Below are 16,029 nucleotides of genomic sequence, written 5' to 3'. Positions count from 1 at the left end.
CTCAAAATTAAATGCACATAGACAAAATGTGATACATACGAAATAGACCTACTGAAGATTTAATGGTATTTCTCACAGAAGTTTGTCTCCTGTATGAAAGTAATGGCAGTTTTTAGCCTAGTCTTTTAATGTTACAGTGTTTCAAATAAGGGAGTCAAAGTATTTGGGAGAAGAGATATATTCTAATCCAATGGTGATAATATGACCAAGGCTACATAAAAGTGAATGTAGAACTATGAATAATTTAGGACTTAACTGCATCCTAAACAGTCTATCAGATACCATAGAAAAGTTAAAGGAATTTCCATAGGTAGTTATGCAAGTGCAGCATTTGGATTGGTATTGACAAAATCTAGAAAATTATGCATATTCATTTCCTATTTCTGAATGTTTTGTTTTGAAATTAAAGCATGATTTCACACACAGGTAAATTTTAAGTTAGTGGAATCATTAAAAGTAAAATTGAACAACCTGATATGCTCAGAAGAAATTTGAATTAAGAAGGTTAACTCCATGATATTTCAAAAATGTAGCATTAGGAAAATATCTTTGTTTAGAAGAATACAGAGTAAGAATTTTGACTTCACTTCTGACAGGTGAATAAGAAAACAATGGATAACAAGTGAATAACAACTGGGTGGTTTTTTTCTTCAAAAAGTAGCTTTTTGCCCAGAATGTATTAATGATGCTTCATAAATAAGACATGCCAGGAGAGAAATGAGAGCAGATCTCCTAGTAGACCAAGTTTGCCTCATTTTCTATCCTAGCTAGTTAGCTTTTTCCCTCGCCATTCATCTGTGATTCTAAAGAGAATAATACAATGTTGTTCTCTAATTAGAGAAGGATTTTAAAATTTTGTTTTGAGTTGTGTGAACTGTTGACATTTTTCGTTTACATTTAAAAGACAACCATGGCAATTACTAAGGTTTGAGTAAGCTCATTGGTGAACAAATACACCAGAACAAAGCCAAGCAGGTTTAAAAAGTCATAGCCCTGGTTTCTTGCTAATAGCTCAATTATATTTTTAGTGAAAAATATTTTCTACAATTCTCTCGCTCTAGTTATTATTTATCTTAATTGTGTAACAGCTTGTGGGAACTACAGGATCTTCTGGGCTGTTCATTAGAAAAGAATGGCACTTATGCTAATGAAATATCGAGGAAGATGGAGATTTGTAGTGTGGGGGAACTGGGGACTGTATTTCAACTCTTTTGTGCACCTGACATTGGCCAGAGATTGGCCAGAGAAGAACATGCACATCATTTTGACCTACAATTTACTTGAGTTCAAAGGAAAAATTATAGATGATGTTCTAAATATAGGTAGGACAAAACAGTAGAAATCAATTTTGTGAAAATCATCCTGAGGCTATTAGGCTATAACTCTGATACTGTAGAAGATGTACCCCCCAGTTTCAAGAGGCTAACCTGGTGTTCAATACCAGGAACAGTAAATATGACAGGAAAACCAATTTTAGAACAGATCTACCAACTCTAAAGGTAACTGACATCAGGAAAAACTCTAACACAATTGCAAGCTGTTATCTCCTGAAACAAAGGCACCATTTATAGTGGACAGGCACTACCAAAAGGCATACATGATGCACCTTTATTGGGGGTGGAGGACAGAGTGAAAATCTGTGGGCGTGTTCTCTGCTCAGAGGTTTCCAGGTATCTCACTATGTGAAGAAGGTAAACTTAGCCTAATTTGTCCATTTGTTTTGTTATGGAAAGTGCACAAATGGATAAAATTGTAGTAAATTTAGAGGTAAGGAAGAGACGGAAGGTTTGATGTTGAGGATGTTAGTCTCACTCCTGGCCTTTATACAACTAAATCTTGAAGACTAGCGATTTCTGTCACTTGTGCTATGAACGGTCAGGTACAGTGACCTTGGCATCATTCCTGAGAGCATGAGAAAATGATTTGCCTCTGGAAATGTTGGTAGGATTGAAGGTTAAAAAATGGGAAGGAGCCTTAAGTCAGTTGCAGCAACTTTGAACTGTTACTTGACTCCCTGAATGCCATAGATACAACCTGAAGAATAAAACTGTGGTGCTGTGGTATGATAGTTCTTATTATGATATTACCAATGTTGGCTAAAAAAAAATTATGTCCAGATTATTTTCTTAGAATTTGGAGAAAGACAAAAACAAACAAACAAACAAACAACAACAAAAACCCTCAGAATCTTGAGATATATTTTATTTCATTTAATAATGCATCTAATTAAAATAATATTAGTAATAATTTCAACTGTTCTCACAGCAAAATGTTTTAAGAAATTTAACTAATTCCTAAAGTTTTAAAAGAAAAGTGGATATGAAATTATGCTATAGACTCTGTTTAAATAAAAGTTGTATTATTTATGAAATTGTCCAAAGAATCAGCTTTTCAGATTTTTGAATCACATATTTTCTATTTTCAAAGGGAGAGAAAACAGAAGTTTACCCAATTATATGTACATTCATTCAAAAATAATGAAAGTATTTCCAGCATCTTGGGGTTAAAACAATGAGCAAGAAAAACATTACTTCTACCTACGCTGATTTTATACTCTAGTAGGTAAGTGAGGAAATTTAGCACACAATTAAAATAAAGTATTCAAAATGTCTTTGTGGACATTAAAATGCATAGGTGAACAAACACAAAAAAGATAAATAGATTAGATTGGAGGATAGGGTAGTTCCTTAAAGAATGAATATTTAAACTAACCCTTGAAGAATGTGCTGTTAGGGATCCAAAATGGAGCAGAGATTCTGTTTCAGGTAAGGCTAAGGACAAACAAACAAACAAACAAAAACAAATTGTCCAGGACTAGAAAGCAAACAAACAGTAGCAGCAAAAGAGGAGCTGAATCACAGGATAAGAATGAAATGTTTATATGTACATCTTAGAAATATTTTTTCTTATAATGTACAGAAGGAAATAATAGGAGAAGAGAAAAGTTGTAAATTAGGGGTTTCCGGCAGGATAGCTTGTAGGCAATGATGGTGGAGGGTGGACCGTAGACTGGCAATGTTTTGAAGACAGAGTATAGTAGAACTGACATTAATGTGTAAATGGGAAATGAAAAACTTCATTTGGTGTGATTCTGTCTTGGGCCTTTGAAGGAATGATTTATTGAGAAATGCAAAGTTGAATGAGGAGCATGCTTGCTGGAAAATTGATTTAGTTTATATTTTGAACATATTGAGAAAGATATCTCACAGAGCCTAGAGCTTGAAAGAAAAGTTCGTGTCACAATAAAACTTTGGAAATCATTCCTTATCAGGATTATGATAGTGGAGGATGTTGCTTAAAAATAGTGCAGATTATTGGGGCTGGCGTTGTGGCTCAGCGGTAGAGCGCTTGCCTAGCACAAGCAAGGCCCTGGGTTTGATTCTCAGTACCACAAAAAAATAAAATAAAATAAAATAAAGGTATTATGTCCAACTACAACTAAAAAAATAAATATTTAAAAAATAGTGCAAATTATGATGTTTTATGTGAGAGAAACAGACTCCCATGGAATAAACTTGAGGAACACCAAAGACTGATGGACCATATGGTTTCCTCTTTTCCAACTGTTCTACATTCCTCCTACCTTTCCCTATTCAAGTTCATAAAATTCTAGAAATATTGAAAAGTGCAAAAGGGAATAAAACCCACCACATGCTTACCAATCAGAAATAGGTATTACCAATATTTTTTTAAAATCTTTTTCTAGCTGAGCCATGATGTGTAAGTGGGATTCATTCTCTTGCATTTCAACAATGATCTCAAAAAGCCAGGAACAAAGTATTACATGAAAAATTATCCAAAAGTGCAAAATGGATACGAAGTTACCTGTGCATGTTAAAGTAGATTTCACCATTCAACAAGGTTTTGAATATCATTGCATAACATCTTCTGAAATTTATTAAAAGCCCTCAGTTGAAGAAGGTAAAGAACAAGTTTCTTTTTTTTATCATTTATTTAAAAAAAATTTTTTTTATTATTAGTTGTTCAAAACATTACAAAGCTCTTGACATATCATATTTCATGGGAGAACAAGTTTCTTTACAGAAATCAATTTTAAGTTTTCCATTTTTCCTGCCATTTTCCACTTTGAATGTAAGCTAATGCTTTCTCCTCAAGTCAAATCAAAGGAGCTATTTCAACGGAACTATTCTGAAATCTTAGCAAATGTCACCTTACTTGGTATTAGTAGTTTTGAGGAACTATGAACTGTGTGTGACATGCATCTTATTAATTAAAGGTGAGAAGCTGTACTTCTTGATGTGAAGTATTGACAAGACAGAGGGAGAGAGAGAGAGAGAGAGAGAGAGAGAGAGAGAGAGAGAGAGAGAGAGAGAGAGAGAGAGAGAGAGAATGAATTAATACCTAGTTACAACAGTGGCTCTGAACAGTGGAGCCAAAATGAAGAGGTGTTTTTATAAGGTTAGTTGTATCTCTCATATGGAAGTGCTGGCTTTTGTATGTTGTAAATACTACATAGAAGGAATGCCTGGTGAAACTGGGATTCCACTACAGAGGGTAGATCAGTAGTTGCTCTAGATGACAGAGAAATCAAAAGTGATCAGAATCATCTTCTATAAATTGACGAAATGAATTATTATCGCGAGGAACAAAAATATGTCCCCAGAAGAGAAAGAAGCACACATGGACATCCATCAAGTTAGAGAACTTTAAAAGACCACTACTGATAACTTGGAACAGAAATGGAAGGAAAGCTGGGGTAGGAGGTGGGGGGATGTCAACTCTGCACCCTTACCCATGTCAATTATTTGTAAGCTTTGCCAATTTCTTTTGAGTTTTTGTTTCCTTATTGATACTTATAAATTATTTAACCATAATAATAATTAACACTGTTTCCTGCAAACATTGTCTTGTAGACTATCATTCGATTCTTTACGTTGATAATTCTTTTATTTTTTAATAGACAAATTTTAGATCTGTTGAAGTTTAAAAAAAAAGAAAATTAACCGACTATAGAGAATTACCCTATGTCCCCTCTCCTTTCTACTCAATTTTGTTTTTTTTTGCAGTTGGTGTTTTTATTTTTTTTATTTATTTTTTTATTGGTTGTTCACAACATTACACAGCTCTTGACATATCATATTTCATACATTAGATTGAAGTGGGTTATGAACTCCAAATTTTTACCCCAAATGCAGATTGCAGAATCACGTCGGTTACACATCCACAATTTTACATGATGCCCTATTAGTAACTGTTGTATTCTGCTACCTTTCCTATCCTCTACTATCCCCCCTCCCCTCCCCTCCCATCTTCTCTCTCTACCCCATCTACTGTAATTTATTACTCTCATTGTTTATTTTTCCATTCCCCTCACAACCTCTTATATGTAATTTTGTATAGCAATGAGGGTCTCCCTTCATTTCCATGCAATTTCCCTTTTCTCTCCCTTTCCCTCCCATCTCATGTCTCTGTTTAATGTTAATCTTTTCTTCCTGCTCTTCCTCCCTGCTCTGTTCTTAGTTGCTCTCATTATATCAAAAAAGACATTTGGTATTTGTTTTTTAGGGATTGGCTAGCTTCACTAAGCATAATCTGCTCTAGTGCCAGCAATTTCCCTGCAAATTCCATGATTTTGTCATTTTTTAGTGCTGCGTAATACTCCACGGTGTATAAATGCCACATTTTTTTTTATCCATTCATCTATTGAGGGGCATCGGAGTTGGTTCCACAGTCTAGCTATTGTGAATTGTGCTGCTATGAACATCGATGTGGCAGTATCCCTGTAGTACGCTCTTTTAAGGTCTTCAGGGAATAGTCCGAGAAGGGCAATAGCTGGGTCAAATGGTGGTTCCATTCCCAGCTTTCCCAGGAATCTCCATACTGCTTTCCAAATTGGCCTCACCAATTTGCAGTCCCACCAGCAATGTACAAGTGTACCCTTTTCCCCATATCCTCGCCAGCACTTGTTGTTGTTTGACTTCATAATGGCTGCCAATCTTACTGGAGTGAGATGGTATCTTAGGGTGGTTTTGATTTGCATTTCTCTGACTGCTAGAGATTAGTTCCATATATTATTCTTGCTTTTGTCTAGTACATTTGTTAGAAGTGATGAATCAATGCTGATTATTATTAACTATGTTGTTTATTAACTTATTATTAAATATGTTGTTTATAGTTCACTCTTTGTTAAGCTTTGTGAGTTTTGACAAATGAATACCTTACATCCACCATTATAGTATCATGAAGGACAGTTTCATTGTTTCAAGTAACTCCTGTGATCACAGGAACCAGAGTTTTTTATTGTCTATGTAGTATTTCTTTTTCCAGAATGTAATATACTTGGAATTATATTGTAACATTTCACCTTTTTAGCCTGCTTTTTTTAAAAAAAAAATTTGCAATATGCATTGAAATTTTCTCCTGTTCTTTTCATTACTTCAAAACCTTCATTTTGAAGGTTTATGTTTTAAAAATTGATAACTAATTAGTTTTTATACCCTTTTATAGGCTGCAGTGTGATATTTCAGTAGTTATTATACATTGTGTAATGGTCACCTCGGGATATTTAAATAATTCATCATCTCAAGCATTACCGTTTCTTAAAGAAGAGATCATTCAAAATCTTATCTCCTAGATATTCTGAATCATACAATATAATATTATTGATGATAATAACATGCCTATGTAACAGGAGACCATAACTTATTCCTTCTATACAACTGTGATTTTGTACCTATTAATCAATATCTCCCATCTCTCTCTACCCTATTCTCCGAGGTTCTAAGTAATCCCTAATCTGCATTCTACTTCAATAGTTTTAGATTTCACATGTAAGTAAAATCATGAGTATTTTGTTACTGTGTCCCACTTACTTTACTTAATGCTATGATCTACTAGACCATCCATTTTATTATAATCGACAGAATTCCATCAACTTTTATAAACGAATAGATTTCATTGTATATATTTGTGGGTATATATATATATATATATATATATATCACAAGAATATGTACATCATTATATACACATTATATATTAATATATGTACATATATGTGTATACATATTACATGTACATGTACATCACATATATACATATCTCATATATATATGTGTGTATACACACACACACACACACACACACACACACACACACACACATATGTGTTTTAGTCAGATTTTTGCTGCTGTGACCAAAAGACTCATCAGGAACAATTACAGAAGGAAAAGTTTATTTTGGGTTCACAGTTTCAGAGGTCTCAGTGCATGTAGATGGCCCACTATTGCTCTGGACCTAAAGTGAGGGAGAACATCATGGTGGAAGGGTATTTCAGAGGAAAGCAGCTAAAGACATCATTCTAGTAGGCAGAGGGAGCAATTCCACTTTCCAGGGACAAAATATATACCCCAAAGGCACACCCCCCTGGGCTACACTTCCTTTACCTACACCCTACCTGCTTCCATTACCACTCAGTTAATCCCTATCAGAGGATTAATGCACTAATTAGATTAATGGTCTCATAACCCAGTCAGTTTACCTAAGTTTTCTTTCATTGCCTCATATATGAGCCTTTGGGGAATGCCTCATATTTAAACCATAACTATTTATCATGTTTTCCTTTATCTATTCATCAGTTAATGGACTTTTAGGATGAACCCCCATCTTAGGTACTGTAAATACAGCTGTAATAAATATAGGAATGCAGATATGTTTTCAATGCACTCATATTCTTGGGATATGTACTCAGTAGTGGGACAGTGAAACTGTTGGGAGTTCTGTTTTTAATTTGTTGAGGAATGTCCATATCCATAGTGGCTGTATTAATTTACAGCCCCACCTACCATAGAGACAATTTCCTCTTTGCTATAGCTTGAGTTTTGAATGTCCTCTAAAGCTTGGTCTCCAACCGTGGTACTATCTGAAGGTGACAGAACCTTTAGGAGGAGAGGTGTGGTAAAAGAAAGTTAGGCCATTAGCATGACCGTGAAGGGGATATTAGGACCTTAGCCCTTCTTCTCTCTTTGCTACACAGCTGCCATGGGAGTGCTTTGCTCTGTCACATACTCCTGCCATGATGTTCTCCCTCACCACAGACCCCCAAACAATTGCCCAACTATAGACTGAAATATGTAGAAGTTTAAGTCAAAATGACCTTTTTTATTCAATTAATTCAGGCATTTTCCCTGGAAAGCTGACTAATGTGCTTTCTCCACATCTTTGTCTTCATTTTTTTTGATAATAACCATTCTATCTGGAGTGAGTGGAAATCTCATTGTGATTTTAATTTGCATTTGTATGTCCTTTTTCCTGTCTTTCTTTCTTTTTTTTTTTTTGATGAATCTATTTAATTCTTTAGCCTGGTTTAAACTAGATTATTATTATTTGCTGTTGAGTTGGTTGAGTTCCTTGTATATTCAGATTATTAACCCATTGTCAGATGTATAGTTTGCAAATATTTTCTCCCATTCTGTTGGCTGTTTCTTCAACTGGTGGATTATTCCTTTCTTGTGAAGAAGCATTTTAGTTTGATGCAATCCTTTGTATTTGATTTTTTCCTTTGTTATCTGTGTTTTTACATTCTTGTCAAGAAAATCCTTATCCAGTAAGAGTTTCACCTATGTTTTGGCTAGTAATCTGTGATTTTCAGTTTAGCAGTTTAATCTTTCATCCATTTTGAGTTGACTTTTGTGCAGGTTGAGATAGAGGTAAGTTTCCTTCATGTAAGTACTCAGTATTCCTAGCATCATTTATTAAAGAGAACGTCCTTGCCTGAAACTTTATTCTTGGCAACTTTGTTGAAAACTATTTTGGTTAGAAGTTGCATCAATGGCTTATTTCTGTGTTCTTTATTCTTTAACATGGACCTATTTTAAAATGACATTTTGGTTGGGCATAGTGTCACGTGCCTATAAAACCAGTGGCTCAGGAGGTTGAGGCAGGAGGATACCAAGTTTAAAACCAGCCTCAGCAATTAAGGAAGGACCTGAGAGATTTAGCAAGACCCTGTCTCAAAAAATTAAAAAGAGCTAGGGATATGACTTGGTGGTTAAGGGCCCCTGACATTTTTATGCCAATACTATGTTATTTTGGTTATTGAAGCTTCAAAGTTAGAAAATGTAATGTCTCCTGTTTCTTTTGTTTAATATTATTTTGACTATTCAAATTTTTTTTATATGAATTTTAGGATATTTTTGTATTTTAGGGAAGTATAACATTGATATTTTGATAAAAATTACCTTAAATTGTAAGTTTCACTGGGTAGTAATGATATTTCAATAATATTCTTTCCATCCATAAATGAGATGTCTTTCAATTTATTGGTGCACTTTTCAATTTCTTTCATCAGTGTTATATAATTTTTATTGTTGTGATCTTTTGTCTTCTTTGCTCACAGTTAAATTTATATGCTATTTATTTACTTAAGCTATTATAAATGGAATTGTTTCTTTTTCCTTTCAGATAGTTCACTATTAGTATGTATAAATGCTCCTGATTTTATGTGTTGATTTTGTATTCTGCAATTTTCCTGAATTCATTTATGATTTCTATTTTTTTTTTAATACTGGGGGTGCTTTACCACTAATCTACATGCCCAATTATTTTTATTGTAGGGTCTCCTTAAGTTACCAAGGCCAATTTGGGATCTTCCCCTCAGACTCCCATGTCACTGGATAACAGGAGTGTGCCAGCAAATTTTTTATTTCCATAGGGACTTGTCCAAAAGGTATCAGAATGAGGGTGTCATAGTTAGAGGTATGTGTTTTTCTTACTATCTTCTTCCTATTTTCTACTATTCTATGGCTCAAGGTATTATCACAACCTGTTTTGGGATCTGAGATACTTGTCACTAAAAGTTGTAATTGACTTTCTGTCAGGGAGGGTAAAGCACAGTTACTTTTTTTTTTTTTTTTGCTACCAGAGCTGCCTAATCACTGAGCCAAATCCCCACCCCACTTTTTTTAAAAAAAGTTTATCTTTAAATTTTGAGACAGAGTGTTACTAAGTTGCTTAGGGCCTCTCTAAATTGCTGAGGCTAGCTTTGAACTCACAATCCTCCTCTTCAGCCTCCTGAATTCCTGGGATTACAGGCATGTGCTGCTGCGATCTGGTAGCTCCATTACTTCTGTGATGCCGTTTTGGTGACATCATTCCTGCAGAATCCAAATCATCTTTTTAACACTGATTAAAATTCCATTGTATTGATGTATCACATGGTGTTTATTTATCCACCTATTATAAAACAGCCTTTATTTCTTCTAATTTGGGGAAATTATGAATAAAAACTACAACAAACATTTATGTACAGATTTTTCTATGTTTAACCTGTTTTCCAAAGCGACTTTTTTCATCTCTACCTGCAATGAGAATTCTTATTGCTTCATAAGCTCTCCTTGTTTTTTTTTTTTTTTTTGTGTGTGTGTTAGCTAGAACTTCCAACAAATAGAAATGATGTTAACAAGCAGAAATGATGAGAGGGATATCCTTTCCTTGATCTCAATCTAAGGGGAAAGCATGACTCTTTCTCATTCCAAATATGAAACTAGCTATTTGTTTTTGTAGTTGTTCTTCATCAAGATGAGAAAGTTTCATTCTCTTCCTAATTTGTTTTTTTTTTTATCTTAAATGGATATTAGTTTTGGTCAATGCTTTTTATTTATTTACTGATATAGTCATGTGACTATTTTTTTCTTAATATTGTTAATGTTATAGGTGACATTAATTGACTTTCAAATGTTGAACCAGCTTTGTACATGTGGAGTAAATTCTGTCTGGTCATAGCATATAATGCCTTATATACACACATGTTGACTTCTATTTGCTAATATTTTGTTGAGAATTTCTGAATCTGTTAGTGAGAGTCTTGAGTGTTCCTGATATATTCTTGGCTGATTTTGGTATTAGGGTATTGTTTGCTTCATATAGTAGTTTGAAAGTGTTTCCTTAACATACATTTTACATAATAGAATATAGAAATTTGCTGTACTTTCTTCTCATCCTTCTCCTTCTCCTTCTCCTTCTCCTTCTCCTTTTCCTTCTCCTTGTACTGGGGATTGAACTCAGGGGCATTCAACCCCTGAGCCACAACCCCAGCCGTATTTTGTATTATATTTAGAGACACGTTCTCACTGAGTTGCTTAGCACCTTACTTTTGTTGAGACTGGCTTAGAAATCACTATCCTCCTGCCTCAGCCTCTCAAGCTACTGGGATTACTAGTGTGCATGACAGGGCCTGGAAGTGTCCCTTATTCTTTAAATATATGGTAAAAATCACCAATAAACCATCTGGGATCTGATCCTTTCTGTTCTAGAAGGTTATTAAATTTTTTCCCAAATTCTTAATACAGTTCTGTTCATCTTATGTATTTTTCTTGTGTAAGTTTTAGTAATTTTTATATGCTTGGGTTCTAATTTAATTATATTATTTTTATAGAGCATACAATGTATGATTTCTAATATTTTTAATTTGTTAAAGTGTATTGTATAGACCAGGTACAATTGTCCCTTATTATTGTTCCTTATGAACTTGAGAAAAAAGTTTTTTGGCTATTGATGGATAAATTATTCTATACAAATCAGTTGTGTCAAATTGATTCATGTCTCTGGTCAGCTTAACTGACCTGCTTTTCTTCCTGCTGAATCAGCTAATTCCTCATAAAAGTGAGGTTGAATTCTCCAGTGTATAAATACATTTTCCTATCTTTCTGTGTGGTTTCATTAGTTTTTACTTTATGTCATCTTTGAATGTGCTGCTGTTAAGCACATACATATTAAGAATCACTGTTTTCTTGAATAATTAGCCCCTTTATCATTATATAGTATTCCTCTTTATTCCTGATAATTTTCCTTGCTTTAAAGTTTGTTTCTCTGTAATTAATATAACCACACAAAGTTAATTTTTTAAATTAAAACTTTATGGTTATACAAAGTAATTTTGATTAGTACTGTTACGGTTTGGATGTGAGGTGTTCCCCAAAAGTTCATGTGTGAGATAATGCAAGAAGGTTTAGAGAAAAAAATATCGAGTTTTGAGAGCCTTAACCCAATCAGTGAATTAATCACTTGATGGGATTAACTGGGTGTTAACTGAAGGCATGTGCATTGAGGCTGGAGGAGGTGGGGCATTGGGGGTGTGGCTTTGGGGTATATATTTGTGTCTGGCCAGTGGAGTTTCTCTCTCTCTGCTTACTGACCATCATATGAGCTGCTTCCCTTCATCACACTCTTCTGTCCTGATGCAGAGCCCTGAGGAATGGAGGCAGCTTTCTATGGACTGAGACCTCTGAAACTGTGAGCCCTTACATAAACTTTCCTCCTCTACAATTGTTCTGTAGGGTTCTTTAGTCACAAGAGTAAAAAAAGCTGACAAAACAATTATTGATGTGTATGTCTTTCTTCATCCTTTTGCTTATAATTTATATGTTTCTATATTTAAATTGGATAGACAGATATATTTGGGTCTTTTTTAATCCACTCCAACAATCCCTTTTAAATAATGAATTTGTATGATTCATGTTTAAGTGATCATTGATATGGTTGAATTAAAACCTACCATATTTTTGCTATTTTCTAATGCCATGTTGTTTCTTTTTTTGTTCACTATTATCCGTTCTTCCTAATTTTAATTGAATATTTATGTGTTTTCTTCTAAATATCATTTACATTTCTTTAAAGGTAATTTTAATAACTTCGTAATGTTTTCAAATACATTTACCACTATTAATCTGAGTCCACTTCCTATTAGCATTAGATTACTTCATAGTGGTGTACGTATATTACAACAAAGTATTTCCAATTACTCTCTCTTTTATATAACTGCTATAAAAAAGCTATAATCATTAAACTAATTTTGGGACATTAGTCTATAGTTAAACTTTGTGTGTCTGTACTGTACAATGCTACAGTTCCCTTTATTGCCTGGTTTGGTTTGTGTTTTTCCAGTGTTGAGGATTGAAACCAGGGCCTCCTGCATTCTAGGATAGCACTCTACCACTGAGTTATATCTGAAGATCTTCTTTAGTTTTCTTATTTGTATATCCCTTTGTCTTTGGGCTTTAGAGACCCTTTATTAAATAGGATCTGAACTTTACAGTTATTCCAGCTATGATATGGTTGTCCATGCTATTCTTATTAATATTTTGGGGCCTGAAGTGTACATAGTGTCATTGTATGTTTTATTCCTAATGTTCATAGTTTGTATATTCTCTATTTTTTTTTCTGTGAATCTACTAGGTACAGCCATTTTATTGAATTTTTCAAAGATCCAGACTTTTGGTTTGCTGATTATTTCTATTGCTTTTCTGCTTTCAGTTTCATTGATTTCTGTTCTTATTTTAATGTATCTTTACTTCTGCTTGCATATGGTTTATTTTATTGTTCTTTTTTCTAGCTTTTTGAAGAAAGAGCTTAAGATTATTTGAGATATTCTCTCTTTTCTAGCTTAAGTATTCAGTATTATTTTTTTTGCCTCAGTCATATTATACTGTGTCCCTGAATTTTTGATAAGTTGTATTTTTATTTTAATTTACTTAAAGAAACTTTTTGTTTTCCTTGAGGTCTCCACTCTGTTCCATGGAATATTTTTTAGAATATTTTTTAGAAGTACATTGTTTAGTTTCTACTAGAAATCTTTTATTTTCCTTTTTTTATTGGAGCTTTAAAATTTTACATAGTATCTGGGTTCATTTTGAAAAAAAAATTATATATATGAGGAATTTGATTTCAATCCTAATTTCTCCTGCCATTTTCCTCCCCTTTTCCCTCTATCTTTTCTCACTCATCTTCTCTACTGATCTTCCTTTTACCCTTTTACTTATTTCCATTGGTACTTTCTTCATATATGAAAGGTGAAATTCTCTTTGGTACATTTGTATATGTATAGAATATGGTTTTCTTAAACTCATTCCATATTTATATTCCTATCCCTTCCTTCCTCACTCACCCTGTTCTTACATTGACTTCACTGATTTTCCCTGTATCTTTAGGATATTCAATTCCCTCCCCCACAGTTTCAATGTAAGAGAGAAAGCATTCGACTCTTGATTTTCTGATTCTGACTTATTTCACTTATTTTACTTTCCATCCATTTACTACTAAATGCCAATATTTTTTCTTCTTTATGGTTCAGTAAAATTCTCAAGTGTTTAGAGAGTATTTTTCTGTCTTTATGGTTTTTTATATCTAATTTGATCCCATTGTGTCATATATGCTCCATATGACCTCAGTTTTTAAATTTGTTTTAAGTTTATTTTTTGATTAAAAAATAGGGTCACGTTTCATGGGTGGTTGAAAAGATTATATATTTTGCTGTTGCAAAAGTGAAGTGTATTATAAATGTCAATTAGACATTATTGATTTCTTTTATAGTCTTATTGATTTTTGATCTAGTTATTTCAAATCTCTAAATCATTATCTTTTATGATTTAGAAAAATATACCTAATCCCTAAAACTCAGTTTTGAAAATTTCAAAGTGGGTTATAGAATATCTCCTTATCAGTACTGGGGCTGGGGCTCAGTGGCAGAGCACTTGCCTTGCACATGTGAGGCACTGGGTTTGATCCTCAGCACCGCATAAAGATAAATGAATAAATGGGGATGTTTTGTGTCCATCTACAACTAAAAAAATTTTAAAAAAGAGAATATCTCCTTGTCAGAATTCTTAAGGCAACAAATTAAATATTAAATATATGATGAATTGTATACAATTTAAACAATTGTAGCCTGTAGTGTTTTATTCCTTAGTATCTAGTAATTAAGGTAATAAGCTAAAAATGAAGAAACCCAGAATTACCTTCTCCTCTCCTTACTTATGTGTACAGTGAGGCCATTATACTATCTACATCTTGCAGGAGTCAGTTTATATAGTACTGCCAGTGGTTTATTGCTCTTTGGAATAGTCTTAGTGTTGTATTGAGAACAGAAAACATAAAGACATGGTCTTTAACAAGAATAACTTTGAGTCTAATTGAAGCAAATAGCAGAGACAGACAACCATAAAAAGTAATATAATTTTTACAAGTAAAATAAGAAGCAGTTAGTTTTATCCTGGATTCGGTTAAAATGATGTCATGTAGAATCTGGAATTGCAGTTATCCCTTGAGGAGTGGGTAAAGCTATGAAAGGGTGATGTGTGGTAAATGTATTGCAAATGAGAACAGCATAATATGTGTAGGGAAGAATCATAATTTATTTTGGCCACAGGGCAAGGAAAGGCAGAGAGACAATAGAAAAGAAATTTGAAGTCTTGGCATAGCATAAAAATTTTGTTTTTTAATGTACCAGGCTAAGGAGTTTGGTCCTAATTGCAAAGGAAAAAAATGTCATGGGACACACGACAGCAGGTGACTTTCAGCATTAGAATTTTAATTTACTTGCTTGAGAAGTCATGAAAAATGGAAATTAGTGCTATAAATGAACATGTTTAAAAGAAACAACTTCAAAACAAAAATAATTTATAGAGTTGCATTTTTGACCTAATAGTATATAAAATGGATGGCATCTTCTAAAAATGTTCTTAGTAATCATGTTTTGAACTCACTAATTGGCTTACTCACTTACACACTCTTAGGTAATCTAATACCGTTTTCATAATTGTATACTTCAGCAGATTAAAAGTTAAGAAAGCCTCCTGAAATCATGACTGTTTTGCAGATATGGAAATGTAAATCAGAAAGGCTACTTTGAATTTCTGCATTTAAATTACTAAATTCATCTGCTTAATGTAAAACAAAGTAATGTGTTGAAAAAATGTGTTGAAAAGAATTTATTCAAAAATGATCTTTTTTAGTTAATATTTGTATGAGTAAGAGCATGATAGAAAAATGCACTAATGTCTTCATGTACTGTATGTGCAGAAAATTACTTCTTTGCTTTTACAGACAACAGTAGTAGAACAAAAAAAGATAGGATTTAATGAATAAAATACAAAAATGTATGCCCTGAAACCACAAAATTCCTACGAGACAGCATAGGGAAAATGATTCTCGACATTGAGCTTGGCAATGATTTTTTTGGATAGCATATCAGAAGTTCAGGCTACAAAAGCAAAAATAATTAAATGCAATACA

The sequence above is a fragment of the Ictidomys tridecemlineatus genome, chromosome 6, assembly GCF_052094955.1.
Source record: "Ictidomys tridecemlineatus isolate mIctTri1 chromosome 6, mIctTri1.hap1, whole genome shotgun sequence".
Lineage (NCBI taxonomy): Eukaryota > Metazoa > Chordata > Mammalia > Rodentia > Sciuridae > Ictidomys > Ictidomys tridecemlineatus.
This window is presented reverse-complemented; position numbering follows the sequence as displayed.